Source organism: Oncorhynchus masou, unplaced genomic scaffold, assembly GCF_036934945.1.
Source record: "Oncorhynchus masou masou isolate Uvic2021 unplaced genomic scaffold, UVic_Omas_1.1 unplaced_scaffold_823, whole genome shotgun sequence".
In the NCBI taxonomy this organism is placed as follows: Eukaryota; Metazoa; Chordata; class Actinopteri; order Salmoniformes; family Salmonidae; genus Oncorhynchus; species Oncorhynchus masou.
In genome coordinates this window covers 258216-271619 of record NW_027014708.1, presented here as the reverse complement: position 1 = coordinate 271619, position 13404 = coordinate 258216, and the positions used below count along the sequence as shown (strand labels likewise).

Genomic DNA, 13404 nt, shown 5'->3' with positions numbered 1-13404 from the left:
GGAGTGGAGAAAGACAGAGTAAGGAGTGGAGAAAGAGAGAGAGTTGTGGAGAAAGAGAGAGTAAGGGGTGGAGAAAGAGGGTGCAGCTGTCTGCTGGCTCTTTACCTCTCTGTACTTAATGCCCTTCTCTAGTTAATGTGTCACCAAGTGAGCATGGGGAAAGGTGTGTGTGTGTGTGTGTGTGTGTGTGTGTGTGTGTGTGTGTGTGTGTGTGTGTGTGTGTGTGTGTGTGTGTGTGTGTGTGTGTGTGTGTGTGTGTGTGTGTGTGTGTGTGTGTGTGTAAATAATGAATGAATCAAATGATTGATGGACCCGTCTATCTGTTTCTTCACCATTCTGTCTCTCTGTCTCTTAGTCCATGAAGTCCCTGTCCTCCTCCCTTCCTTGTATAATAAAAAACGAATGAAAACTCCTACAATGAAAAAAAAAACCCTCCTACATTAAAATGTCACTCCACAATGACCCAACAATCGACAACTCATACTACTAATTTAAAATGCACATTGTAAACCCCAATCAATAGAGTTGTGAGACACTGTAGACATACACAGTAGGGTAAAAACAAAATCATCTGGCCAGTACGGGTATCGAACCCACGACCTTCGCGTTATTAGCACGACGCTCTAACCAACTGAGCTAACCGGCCTTAGAAAATGCTCATTCTACAGATAAAGGTGGAAATAACTACACCGTACTAAATAAGAGGTCAAGACATTCCATAACAAATCCATCACCTATTGAGAAATAAACATGGAGAAGAGCCCCCTCAGCAAGCTGCTCCCGGAGCTCTGTTCACAAACACACCCCACAGGGCTCCAGGACAGAAACACAATTATGTGTGTGGATGAAGCACTTCATTTGGCATTGGGAAAAACACGAGATGAACTGCTTCAAACAAAGACCCGCGAAAGCTAAAGAACACTCCGTAATGTTCACAACCACATAAACTTTGAACTCGTGAAAAGTGAGAGATGCGGTCAAGAAACACTGGCACATGTTATCATCGGAAAGACAGAAAGAGAGAGTAAGGAATGGAGAAAGAGAGAGTAAGGAGTGGAGAAAGAGAGAGTAAGGAGTGGAGAAAGACAGAGAGAGAGTAAGGAGTGGAGAAAGAGAGAGAGTAAGGAGTGGAGAAAGAGAGAGTAAGGAGTGGAGAAAGAGAGAGTAAGGAGTGGAGAAAGACAGAGAGAGAGAGAGAGTAAGGAGTGGAGAAAGACAGAGTAAGGAGTGGAGAAAGAGAGAGTAGAAAGACAGAGTGGAGAAAGAGAGAAGTAGAGGGGTGGAGAAAGAGGGTGCAGCTGTCTGCTGGCTCTTTACCTCTCTGTACTTAATGCCCTTCTCTAGTTAATGTGTCACCAAGTGAGCATGGGGAAAGGTGTGTGTGTGTGTGTGTGTGTGTGTGTGTGTGTGTGTGTGTGTGTGTGTGTGTGTGTGTGTGTGTGTGTGTGTGTGTGTGTGTGTGTGTGTGTGTGTGTGTGTGTGTGTGTGTGTGTGTGTGTGTGTAAATAATGAATGAATCAAATGATTGATGGACCCGTCTATCTGTTTCTTCACCATTCTGTCTCTCTGTCTCTTAGTCCATGAAGTCCCTGTCCTCCTCCCTTCCTTGTATAATAAAAAACGAATGAAAATTCCTACAATGAAAAAAAAACCCTCCTACATTAAAATGTCACTCCACAATGACCCAACAATCGACAACTCATACTACTAATTTAAAATGCACATTGTAAACCCCAATCAATAGAGTTGTGAGACACTGTAGACATACACAGTAGGGTAAAAACAAAATCATCTGGCCAGTACGGGTATCGAACCCACGACCTTCGCGTTATTAGCACGACGCTCTAACCAACTGAGCTAACCGGCCTTAGAAAATGCTCATTCTACAGATAAAGGTGGAAATAACTACACCGTACTAAATAAGAGGTCAAGACATTCCATAACAAATCCATCACCTATTGAGAAATAAACATGGAGAAGAGCCCCCTCAGCAAGCTGCTCCCGGAGCTCTGTTCACAAACACACCCCACAGGGCTCCAGGACAGAAACACAATTATGTGTGTGGATGAAGCACTTCATTTGGCATTGGGAAAAACACGAGATGAACTGCTTCAAACAAAGACCCGCGAAAGCTAAAGAACACTCCGTAATGTTCACAACCACATAAACTTTGAACTCGTGAAAAGTGAGAGATGCGGTCAAGAAACACTGGCACATGTTATCATCGGAAAGACAGAAAGAGAGAGTAAGGAATGGAGAAAGAGAGAGTAAGGAGTGGAGAAAGAGAGAGTAAGGAGTGGAGAAAGACAGAGAGAGAGTAAGGAGTGGAGAAAGGCAGAAAGAGAGAGTAAGGAGTGGAGAAAGAGAGAGTAAGGAGTGGAGAAAGAGAAAGTAAGGAGTGGAGAAAGACAGAGAGAGAGAGAGAGGAGTGGAGAAAGACAGAGAGAGAGAGAGTAAGGAGTGGAGAAAAGAGAAAGAGAGAGTAAGGAGTGGAGAAAGAGAGAGTAAGGAGTGGAAAAAGAGAGAGTAAAGGGGTGGAGAAAGAGGGTGCAGCTGTCTGCTGGCTCTTTACCTCTCTGTACTTAATGCCCTTCTCTAGTTAATGTGTCACCAAGTGAGCATGGGGAAAGGTGTGTGTGTGTGTGTGTGTGTGTGTGTGTGTGTGTGTGTGTGTGTGTGTGTGTGTGTGTGTGTGTGTGTGTGTGTGTGTGTGTGTGTGTGTGTGTGTGTGTGTGTGTGTGTGTGTGTGTGTGTGTGTGTGTGTGTGTGTGTGTAAATAATGAATGAATCAAATGATTGATGGACCCGTCTATCTGTTTCTTCACCATTCTGTCTCTCTGTCTCTTAGTCCATGAAGTCCCTGTCCTCCTCCCTTCCTTGTATAATAAAAAACGAATGAAAATTCCTACAATGAAAAAAAAACCTCCTACATTAAAATGTCACTCCACAATGACCCAACAATCGACAACTCATACTACTAATTTAAAATGCACATTGTAAACCCCAATCAATAGAGTTGTGAGACACTGTAGACATACACAGTAGGGTAAAAACAAAATCATCTGGCCAGTACGGGTATCGAACCCACGACCTTCGCGTTATTAGCACGACGCTCTAACCAACTGAGCTAACCGGCCTTAGAAAATGCTCATTCTACAGATAAAGGTGGAAATAACTACACCGTACTAAATAAGAGGTCAAGACATTCCATAACAAATCCATCACCTATTGAGAAATAAACATGGAGAAGAGCCCCCTCAGCAAGCTGCTCCCGGAGCTCTGTTCACAAACACACCCCACAGGGCTCCAGGACAGAAACACAATTATGTGTGTGGATGAAGCACTTCATTTGGCATTGGGAAAAACACGAGATGAACTGCTTCAAACAAAGACCCGCGAAAGCTAAAGAACACTCCGTAATGTTCACAACCACATAAACTTTGAACTCGTGAAAAGTGAGAGATGCGGTCAAGAAACACTGGCACATGTTATCATCGGAAAGACAGAAAGAGAGAGTAAGGAATGGAGAAAGAGAGAGTAAGGAGTGGAGAAAGAGAGAGTAAGGAGTGGAGAAAGACAGAGAGAGAGTAAGGAGTGGAGAAAGGCAGAAAGAGAGAGTAAGGAGTGGAGAAAGAGAGAGTAAGGAGTGGAGAAAGAGAAAGTAAGGAGTGGAGAAAGACAGAGAGAGAGAGTAAGGAGTGGAGAAAGACAGAGAGAGAGAGTAAGGAGTGGAGAAAGACAGAGTAAGGAGTGGAGAAAGAGAGAGTAATTGTGGAGAAAGAGAGAGTAAGGGGTGGAGAAAGAGGGTGCAGCTGTCTGCTGGCTCTTTACCTCTCTGTACTTAATGCCCTTCTCTAGTTAATGTGTCACCAAGTGAGCATGGGGAAAGGTGTGTGTGTGTGTGTGTGTGTGTGTGTGTGTGTGTGTGTGTGTGTGTGTGTGTGTGTGTGTGTGTGTGTGTGTGTGTGTGTGTGTGTGTGTGTGTGTGTGTGTGTGTGTGTGTGTGTGTGTGTGTGTGTGTAAATAATGAATGAATCAAATGATTGATGGACCCGTCTATCTGTTTCTTCACCATTCTGTCTCTCTGTCTCTTAGTCCATGAAGTCCCTGTCCTCCTCCCTTCCTTGTATAATAAAAAACGAATGAAAACTCCTACAATGAAAAAAAAACCCTCCTACATTAAAATGTCACTCCACAATGACCCAACAATCGACAACTCATACTACTAATTTAAAATGCACATTGTAAACCCCAATCAATAGAGTTGTGAGACACTGTAGACATACACAGTAGGGTAAAAACAAAATCATCTGGCCAGTACGGGTATCGAACCCACGACCTTCGCGTTATTAGCACGACGCTCTAACCAACTGAGCTAACCGGCCTTAGAAAATGCTCATTCTACAGATAAAGGTGGAAATAACTACACCGTACTAAATAAGAGGTCAAGACATTCCATAACAAATCCATCACCTATTGAGAAATAAACATGGAGAAGAGCCCCCTCAGCAAGCTGCTCCCGGAGCTCTGTTCACAAACACACCCCACAGGGCTCCAGGACAGAAACACAATTATGTGTGTGGATGAAGCACTTCATTTGGCATTGGGAAAAACACGAGATGAACTGCTTCAAACAAAGACCCGCGAAAGCTAAAGAACACTCCGTAATGTTCACAACGACATAAACTTTGAACTCGTGAAAAGTGAGAGATGCGGTCAAGAAACACTGGCACATGTTATCATCGGAAAGACAGAAAGAGAGAGTAAGGAATGGAGAAAGAGAGAGTAAGGAGTGGAGAAAGAGAGAGTAAGGAGTGGAGAAAGACAGAAAGAGAGAGTAAGGAGTGGAGAAAGGCAGAAAGAGAGAGTAAGGAGTGGAGAAAGAGAGAGTAAGGAGTGGAGAAAGAGAAAGTAAGGAGTGGAGAAAGACAGAGAGAGAGAGAGTAAGGAGTGGAGAAAGACAGAGTAAGGAGTGGAGAAAGACAGAGTAAGGAGTGGAGAAAGAGAGAGTAATGAGTGGAGAAAGAGAGAGAGTAAGGGGTGGAGAAAGAGGGTGCAGCTGTCTGCTGGCTCTTTACCTCTCTGTACTTAATGCCCTTCTCTAGTTAATGTGTCACCGAGTGAGCATGGGGAAAGGTGGTGTGTGTGTGTGTGTGTGTGTGTGTGTGTGTGTGTGTGTGTGTGTGTGTGTGTGTGTGTGTGTGTGTGTGTGTGTGTGTGTGTGTGTGTGTGTGTGTGTGTGTGTAAATAATGAATGAATCAAATGATTGATGGACCCGTCTATCTGTTTCTTCACCATTCTGTCTCTCTGTCTCTTAGTCCATGAAGTCCCTGTCCTCCTCCCTTCCTTGTATAATAAAAAACGAATGAAAACTCCTACAATGAAAAAAAAAAAAAAACCTCCTACATTAAAATGTCACTCCACAATGACCCAACAATCGACAACTCATACTACTAATTTAAAATGCACATTGTAAACCCCAATCAATAGAGTTGTGAGACACTGTAGACATACACAGTAGGGTAAAAACAAAATCATCTGGCCAGTACGGGTATCGAACCCACGACCTTCGCGTTATTAGCACGACGCTCTAACCAACTGAGCTAACCGGCCTTAGAAAATGCTCATTCTACAGATAAAGGTGGAAATAACTACACCGTACTAAATAAGAGGTCAAGACATTCCATAACAAATCCATCACCTATTGAGAAATAAACATGGAGAAGAGCCCCCTCAGCAAGCTGCTCCCGGAGCTCTGTTCACAAACACACCCCACAGGGCTCCAGGACAGAAACACAATTATGTGTGTGGATGAAGCACTTCATTTGGCATTGGGAAAAACACGAGATGAACTGCTTCAAACAAAGACCCGCGAAAGCTAAAGAACACTCCGTAATGTTCACAACGACATAAACTTTGAACTCGTGAAAAGTGAGAGATGCGGTCAAGAAACACTGGCACATGTTATCATCGGAAAGACAGAAAGAGAGAGTAAGGAATGGAGAAAGAGAGAGTAAGGAGTGGAGAAAGAGAGAGTAAGGAGTGGAGAAAGACAGAGAGAGAGTAAGGAGTGGAGAAAGGCAGAAAGAGAGAGTAAGGAGTGGAGAAAGAGAGAGTAAGGAGTGGAGAAAGAGAAAGTAAGGAGTGGAGAAAGACAGAGAGAGAGAGTAAGGAGTGGAGAAAGACAGAGTAAGGAGTGGAGAAAGAGAGAGTAAGGAGTGGAGAAAGAGAGAGTAAGGGGTGGAGAAAGAGGGTGCAGCTGTCTGCTGGCTCTTTACCTCTCTGTACTTAATGCCCTTCTCTAGTTAATGTGTCACCAAGTGAGCATGGGGAAAGGTGTGTGTGTGTGTGTGTGTGTGTGTGTGTGTGTGTGTGTGTGTGTGTGTGTGTGTGTGTGTGTGTGTGTGTGTGTGTGTGTGTGTGTGTGTGTGTGTGTGTGTGTGTGTGTGTGTGTGTGTGTGTGTGTAAATAATGAATGAATCAAATGATTGATGGACCCGTCTATCTGTTTCTTCACCATTCTGTCTCTCTGTCTCTTAGTCCATGAAGTCCCTGTCCTCCTCCCTTCCTTGTATAATAAAAAACGAATGAAAACTCCTACAATGAAAAAAAAAAAACCCTCCTACATTAAAATGTCACTCCACAATGACCCAACAATCGACAACTCATACTACTAATTTAAAATGCACATTGTAAACCCCAATCAATAGAGTTGTGAGACACTGTAGACATACACAGTAGGGTAAAAACAAAATCATCTGGCCAGTACGGGTATCGAACCCACGACCTTCGCGTTATTAGCACGACGCTCTAACCAACTGAGCTAACCGGCCTTAGAAAATGCTCATTCTACAGATAAAGGTGGAAATAACTACACCGTACTAAATAAGAGGTCAAGACATTCCATAACAAATCCATCACCTATTGAGAAATAAACATGGAGAAGAGCCCCCTCAGCAAGCTGCTCCCGGAGCTCTGTTCACAAACACACCCCACAGGGCTCCAGGACAGAAACACAATTATGTGTGTGGATGAAGCACTTCATTTGGCATTGGGAAAAACACGAGATGAACTGCTTCAAACAAAGACCCGCGAAAGCTAAAGAACACTCCGTAATGTTCACAACGACATAAACTTTGAACTCGTGAAAAGTGAGAGATGCGGTCAAGAAACACTGGCACATGTTATCATCGGAAAGACAGAAAGAGAGAGTAAGGAATGGAGAAAGAGAGAGTAAGGAGTGGAGAAAGACAGAGAGAGAGTAAGGAGTGGAGAAAGGCAGAAAGAGAGAGTAAGGAGTGGAGAAAGGCAGAAAGAGAGGAGTAAGGAGTGGAGAAAGAGAGAGTAAGGAGTGGAGAAAGAGAAAGTAAGGAGTGGAGAAAGACAGAGAGAAAGAGAGAGTAAGGAGTGGAGAAAGACAGAGTAAGGAGAGAAAGAGAGAGTAAGGAGTGGAGAAAGAGAGAAAGAGTGGGAGAAAGAGAGAGTAGGGGGTGGAGAAAGAGGGTGCAGCTGTCTGCTGGCTCTTTACCTCTCTGTACTTAATGCCCTTCTCTAGTTAATGTGTCACCAAGTGAGCATGGGGAAAGGTGTGTGTGTGTGTGTGTGTGTGTGTGTGTGTGTGTGTGTGTGTGTGTGTGTGTGTGTGTGTGTGTGTGTGTGTGTGTGTGTGTGTGTGTGTGTGTGTGTGTGTGTGTGTGTGTGTGTGTGTGTGTAAATAATGAATGAATCAAATGATTGATGGACCCGTCTATCTGTTTCTTCACCATTCTGTCTCTCTGTCTCTTAGTCCATGAAGTCCCTGTCCTCCTCCCTTCCTTGTATAATAAAAAACGAATGAAAACTCCTACAATGAAAAAAAAACCCTCCTACATTAAAATGTCACTCCACAATGACCCAACAATCGACAACTCATACTACTAATTTAAAATGCACATTGTAAACCCCAATCAATAGAGTTGTGAGACACTGTAGACATACACAGTAGGGTAAAAACAAAATCATCTGGCCAGTACGGGTATCGAACCCACGACCTTCGCGTTATTAGCACGACGCTCTAACCAACTGAGCTAACCGGCCTTAGAAAATGCTCATTCTACAGATAAAGGTGGAAATAACTACACCGTACTAAATAAGAGGTCAAGACATTCCATAACAAATCCATCACCTATTGAGAAATAAACATGGAGAAGAGCCCCTCAGCAAGCTGCTCCCGGAGCTCTGTTCACAAACACACCCCACAGGGCTCCAGGACAGAAACACAATTATGTGTGTGGATGAAGCACTTCATTTGGCATTGGGAAAAACACGAGATGAACTGCTTCAAACAAAGACCCGCGAAAGCTAAAGAACACTCCGTAATGTTCACAACCACATAAACTTTGAACTCGTGAAAAGTGAGAGATGCGGTCAAGAAACACTGGCACATGTTATCATCGGAAAGACAGAAAGAGAGAAGTGGAGAAAGAGAGAGTAAGAAAGAGAATGGAGAAAGAGAGAGTAAAAGGAGTGGAGAAAGAGAGAGTAAGGAGTGGAGAAAGAGAGAAGAGAAAGAGAAAGGAGTGGAGAAAGGAGAAAGAGAGAGTAAGGAGTGGAGAAAGAGAGAGTAAGGAGTGGAGAAAGAGAGAGAGTAAGGAGTGGAGAAAGACAGAGAGAGAGAGAGTAAGGAGTGGAGAAAGACAGAGTAAGTAAGTGGAGAAAGAGAGAGAATGAGTGGAGAAAGAGAGAGTAAGGGGTGGAGAAAGAGGGTGCAGCTGTCTGCTGGCTCTTTACCTCTCTGTACTTAATGCCCTTCTCTAGTTAATGTGTCACCAAGTGAGCATGGGGAAAGGTGTGTGTGTGTGTGTGTGTGTGTGTGTGTGTGTGTGTGTGTGTGTGTGTGTGTGTGTGTGTGTGTGTGTGTGTGTGTGTGTGTGTGTGTGTGTGTGTGTGTGTGTAAATAATGAATGAATCAAATGATTGATGGACCCGTCTATCTGTTTCTTCACCATTCTGTCTCTCTGTCTCTTAGTCCATGAAGTCCCTGTCCTCCTCCCTTCCTTGTATAATAAAAAACGAATGAAAACTCCTACAATGAAAAAAACCCCTCCTACATTAAAATGTCACTCCACAATGACCCAACAATCGACAACTCATACTACTAATTTAAAATGCACATTGTAAACCCCAATCAATAGAGTTGTGAGACACTGTAGACATACACAGTAGGGTAAAAACAAAATCATCTGGCCAGTACGGGTATCGAACCCACGACCTTCGCGTTATTAGCACGACGCTCTAACCAACTGAGCTAACCGGCCTTAGAAAATGCTCATTCTACAGATAAAGGTGGAAATAACTACACCGTACTAAATAAGAGGTCAAGACATTCCATAACAAATCCATCACCTATTGAGAAATAAACATGGAGAAGAGCCCCTCAGCAAGCTGCTCCCGGAGCTCTGTTCACAAACACACCCCACAGGGCTCCAGGACAGAAACACAATTATGTGTGTGGATGAAGCACTTCATTTGGCATTGGGAAAAACACGAGATGAACTGCTTCAAACAAAGACCCGCGAAAGCTAAAGAACACTCCGTAATGTTCACAACCACATAAACTTTGAACTCGTGAAAAGTGAGAGATGCGGTCAAGAAACACTGGCACATGTTATCATCGGAAAGACAGAAAGAGAGAGTAAGGAATGGAGAAAGAGAGAGTAAGGAGTGGAGAAAGAGAGAGTAAGGAGTGGAGAAAGACAGAGAGAGAGTAAGGAGTGGAGAAAGGCAGAAAGAGAGAGTAAGGAGTGGAGAAAGAGAGAGTAAGGAGTGGAGAAAGACAGAGAGTAAGGAGTGGAGAAAGACAGAGAGTGGAGAAAGAGAGAGAGAGTAAGGAGTGGAGAAAGACAGAGAGTAAGGAGTAAGGAGTGGAGAAAGACAGAGTAAGGAGTGGAGAAAGAGAGAGTAATGAGTGGAGAAAGAGAGAGTAAGGGGTGGAGAAAGAGGGTGCAGCTGTCTGCTGGCTCTTTACCTCTCTGTACTTAATGCCCTTCTCTAGTTAATGTGTCACCAAGTGAGCATGGGGAAAGGTGTGTGTGTGTGTGTGTGTGTGTGTGTGTGTGTGTGTGTGTGTGTGTGTGTGTGTGTGTGTGTGTGTGTGTGTGTGTGTGTGTGTGTGTGTAAAATAATGAATGAATCAAATGATTGATGGACCCGTCTATCTGTTTCTTCACCATTCTGTCTCTCTGTCTCTTAGTCCATGAAGTCCCTGTCCTCCTCCCTTCCTTGTATAATAAAAAACGAATGAAAACTCCTACAATGAAAAAAAAAAAAACCCTCCTACATTAAAATGTCACTCCACAATGACCCAACAATCGACAACTCATACTACTAATTTAAAATGCACATTGTAAACCCCAATCAATAGAGTTGTGAGACACTGTAGACATACACAGTAGGGTAAAAACAAAATCATCTGGCCAGTACGGGTATCGAACCCACGACCTTCGCGTTATTAGCACGACGCTCTAACCAACTGAGCTAACCGGCCTTAGAAAATGCTCATTCTACAGATAAAGGTGGAAATAACTACACCGTACTAAATAAGAGGTCAAGACATTCCATAACAAATCCATCACCTATTGAGAAATAAACATGGAGAAGAGCCCCCTCAGCAAGCTGCTCCCGGAGCTCTGTTCACAAACACACCCCACAGGGCTCCAGGACAGAAACACAATTATGTGTGTGGATGAAGCACTTCATTTGGCATTGGGAAAAACACGAGATGAACTGCTTCAAACAAAGACCCGCGAAAGCTAAAGAACACTCCGTAATGTTCACAACCACATAAACTTTGAACTCGTGAAAAGTGAGAGATGCGGTCAAGAAACACTGGCACATGTTATCATCGGAAAGACAGAAAGAGAGAGTAAGGAGTGGAGAAAGAGAGAGTAAGGAGTGGAGAAAGAGAAAGAGAGAGTAAGGAGTGGAGAAAGACAGAGAGAGAGAGTAAGGAGTGGAGAAAGACAGAAGAGAGAGAGTAAGGAGTGGAGAAAGAGTAAGGAGTGGAGAACGAGAGAGTAAGGAGTGGAGAAAGACAGAAAGAGAGAGTAAGGAGTGGAGAAAGACAGAGAGAGAGAGTAAGGAGTGGAGAAAGACAGAGTAAGGAGTGGAGAAAGATAAAGAGAGAGTAAGGAGTGGAGAAAGACAGACAGAAAGAGAGAGTAAGGAGTGGAGAAAGACAGAGAGAGTAAGGAGTGGAGAAAGACAGAAAGAGAGAGTAAGGAGTGGAGAAAGAGAGAGTAATGAGTGGAGAAAGAGAGAGTAAGGGGTGGAGAAAGAGGGTGCAGCTGTCTGCTGGCTCTTTACCTCTCTGTACTTAATGCCCTTCTCTAGTTAATGTGTCACCAAGTGAGCATGGGGAAAGGTGTGTGTGTGTGTGTGTGTGTGTGTGTGTGTGTGTGTGTGTGTGTGTGTGTGTGTGTGTGTGTGTGTGTGTGTGTGTGTGTGTGTGTGTGTGTGTGTGTGTGTGTGTGTAAATAATGAATGAATCAAATGATTGATGGACCCGTCTATCTGTTTCTTCACCATTCTGTCTCTCTGTCTCTTAGTCCATGAAGTCCCTGTCCTCCTCCCTTCCTTGTATAATAAAAAACGAATGAAAACTCCTACAATGAAAAAAAACCCTTCTACATTAAAATGTCACTCCACAATGATCCAACAATCGACAACTCATACTACTAATTTAAAATGCACATTGTAAACCCCAATCAATAGAGTTATGAGACACTGTAGACATACACAGTAAAGTAAAAACAAAATCTCCTGGCCAGTACGGGTATCGAACCCGCGACCTTCCCGTTATTAGCACGACGCTCTAACCAACTGAGCTAACCAGCCTTAGATAATGCTAAATCTACGGATAAAGGTGGAAATAACTACACCGTACTAAATAAGAGCTCAAGACGTTCCATAACAAATCCATCACCTATTGAGAAATAAACATGGAGAAGAGCCCCCTCAGCAAGCTGCTCCCGGAGCTCTGTTCACAAACACACCCCACAGGGCTCCAGGACAGAAACACAATTATGTGTGTGGATGAAGCACTTCATTTGGCATTGGGAAAAACACGAGATGAACTGCTGCAAACCAAGACCCGCTAAAGCTAAAGAACACTCCGTAATGTTCACAACGACATAAACTTTGAACTCGCGAAAAATGGGAGTTGCGGTCAAAGTGGCACATTATAACATCGGACCCATTTTTGCCGGCGGAATTTACAAGTCCACCACTTATTGTGTGTAGAAGAGGTCGCAATTTACGCGATAAATTAGTCCATGCCAACTGCCAACCACAAAAGAAAACCAGCCAGGCTCTTTTACGCCCTCTTCCAAATGGTAGCTATAAATGCAGAGGATGCACACAGTGCAACAACATGATGAAGTGTGAATATCTCTGCCACCCACACACAGGAAAACGATCCCAAATAAATGACATGATTACGTGTTCCACCACCCATGTTATCTACATTATCAAATGTCCATGATTACTCAAATGTCCATGATTACTCTCGTACGATGTACCCAATGATTAGGTAGGTGGGTCTATGTGTCCTCATCGTGGTTTTACAGATGTGTTTAATGCGTCTTATTTACACATTTTATTTCAATATTGATGAAATGTATGTTGTATTTGGTTGCAGGTATTAGTATTTCCTTCACCTCCGACCCCTGTCGATGCGTGGAACGGATGTGGGCGGGGCAAGGTCTACAGAACGGTGCTAATTAAAATAAATAAATACGATACGTAAAAGCTTATTCAAGATCAGTGATACAGAAGTTCCAGGGAAAAGGAAGGATAGTATGTGTAATATTTACTGTAAAGTTTAATTGTTTATTTCCCTTTTGTATATTATCTACTTAATTTGCTTTGGCAATGTTAACATATGTTTCCCATGCCAATAAAGCCCCTTGAATTGAATTGAAATTGAATTGAGAGAGAGACAGAAAGAAAGAGAGAGAAAGAAACAGTGAAAGACAGAAAGAGAGAGTAAGGAGTGGAGAAAGAGAGAGTAAGGAGTGGAGAAAGAGAGAGTAAGGAGTGGAGAAAGAGAGAGTAAGGAGTGGAGAAAGAGAGAGTAAAGAGTGGAGAAAGAGAGAGTAAAGAGTGGAGAAAGAGAGAGTAAGGAGTGGAGAAAGACAGAAAGAGAGAGTAAGGAGTGGAGAAAGAGAGAGTAATGAGTCGAGAAAGAGAGAGTAAGGATTGGAGAAAGAGAGAGTAAGGAGTGGAGAAAGAGAGAGTAAGGAGTGGAGAAAGAGAGAGTAAGGAGTGGAGAAAGACAGAGAGAGAGTAAGGAGTGGAGAAAGACAGAAAGAGAGAGTAAGGAGTGGAGAAAGACAGAAAGAGAGTAAGGAGTGGAGAAAGACAGC

General features: G+C 43.3%; 10 non-coding genes across 10 annotated transcripts; all 10 read right to left on the bottom strand.

Annotated features, from left to right (window-relative positions):
* Positions 1-572: 572 nt before the first annotated feature.
* trnai-aau (transfer RNA isoleucine (anticodon AAU)) lies at positions 573-646 on the bottom strand. The gene has a single exon. It is a non-coding gene; the product is annotated as a tRNA-Ile (tRNA).
* A 1147-nt stretch (positions 647-1793) lies between these two features.
* Positions 1794-1867, bottom strand: trnai-aau (transfer RNA isoleucine (anticodon AAU)). The gene has a single exon. It is a non-coding gene; the product is annotated as a tRNA-Ile (tRNA).
* Positions 1868-3063: 1196 nt separating this feature from the next.
* Positions 3064-3137, bottom strand: trnai-aau (transfer RNA isoleucine (anticodon AAU)). The gene has a single exon. It is a non-coding gene; the product is annotated as a tRNA-Ile (tRNA).
* Positions 3138-4311: 1174 nt separating this feature from the next.
* On the bottom strand, positions 4312-4385 carry trnai-aau (transfer RNA isoleucine (anticodon AAU)). Its single transcript has one exon. It is a non-coding gene; the product is annotated as a tRNA-Ile (tRNA).
* Positions 4386-5540: 1155 nt separating this feature from the next.
* Positions 5541-5614, bottom strand: trnai-aau (transfer RNA isoleucine (anticodon AAU)). The gene has a single exon. It is a non-coding gene; the product is annotated as a tRNA-Ile (tRNA).
* Positions 5615-6760: 1146 nt separating this feature from the next.
* On the bottom strand, positions 6761-6834 carry trnai-aau (transfer RNA isoleucine (anticodon AAU)). Its single transcript has one exon. It is a non-coding gene; the product is annotated as a tRNA-Ile (tRNA).
* A 1169-nt stretch (positions 6835-8003) lies between these two features.
* On the bottom strand, positions 8004-8077 carry trnai-aau (transfer RNA isoleucine (anticodon AAU)). The gene has a single exon. It is a non-coding gene; the product is annotated as a tRNA-Ile (tRNA).
* A 1146-nt stretch (positions 8078-9223) lies between these two features.
* On the bottom strand, positions 9224-9297 carry trnai-aau (transfer RNA isoleucine (anticodon AAU)). The gene has a single exon. It is a non-coding gene; the product is annotated as a tRNA-Ile (tRNA).
* A 1155-nt stretch (positions 9298-10452) lies between these two features.
* On the bottom strand, positions 10453-10526 carry trnai-aau (transfer RNA isoleucine (anticodon AAU)). Its single transcript has one exon. It is a non-coding gene; the product is annotated as a tRNA-Ile (tRNA).
* A 1275-nt stretch (positions 10527-11801) lies between these two features.
* Positions 11802-11875, bottom strand: trnai-aau (transfer RNA isoleucine (anticodon AAU)). The gene has a single exon. It is a non-coding gene; the product is annotated as a tRNA-Ile (tRNA).
* Positions 11876-13404: the final 1529 nt, after the last annotated feature.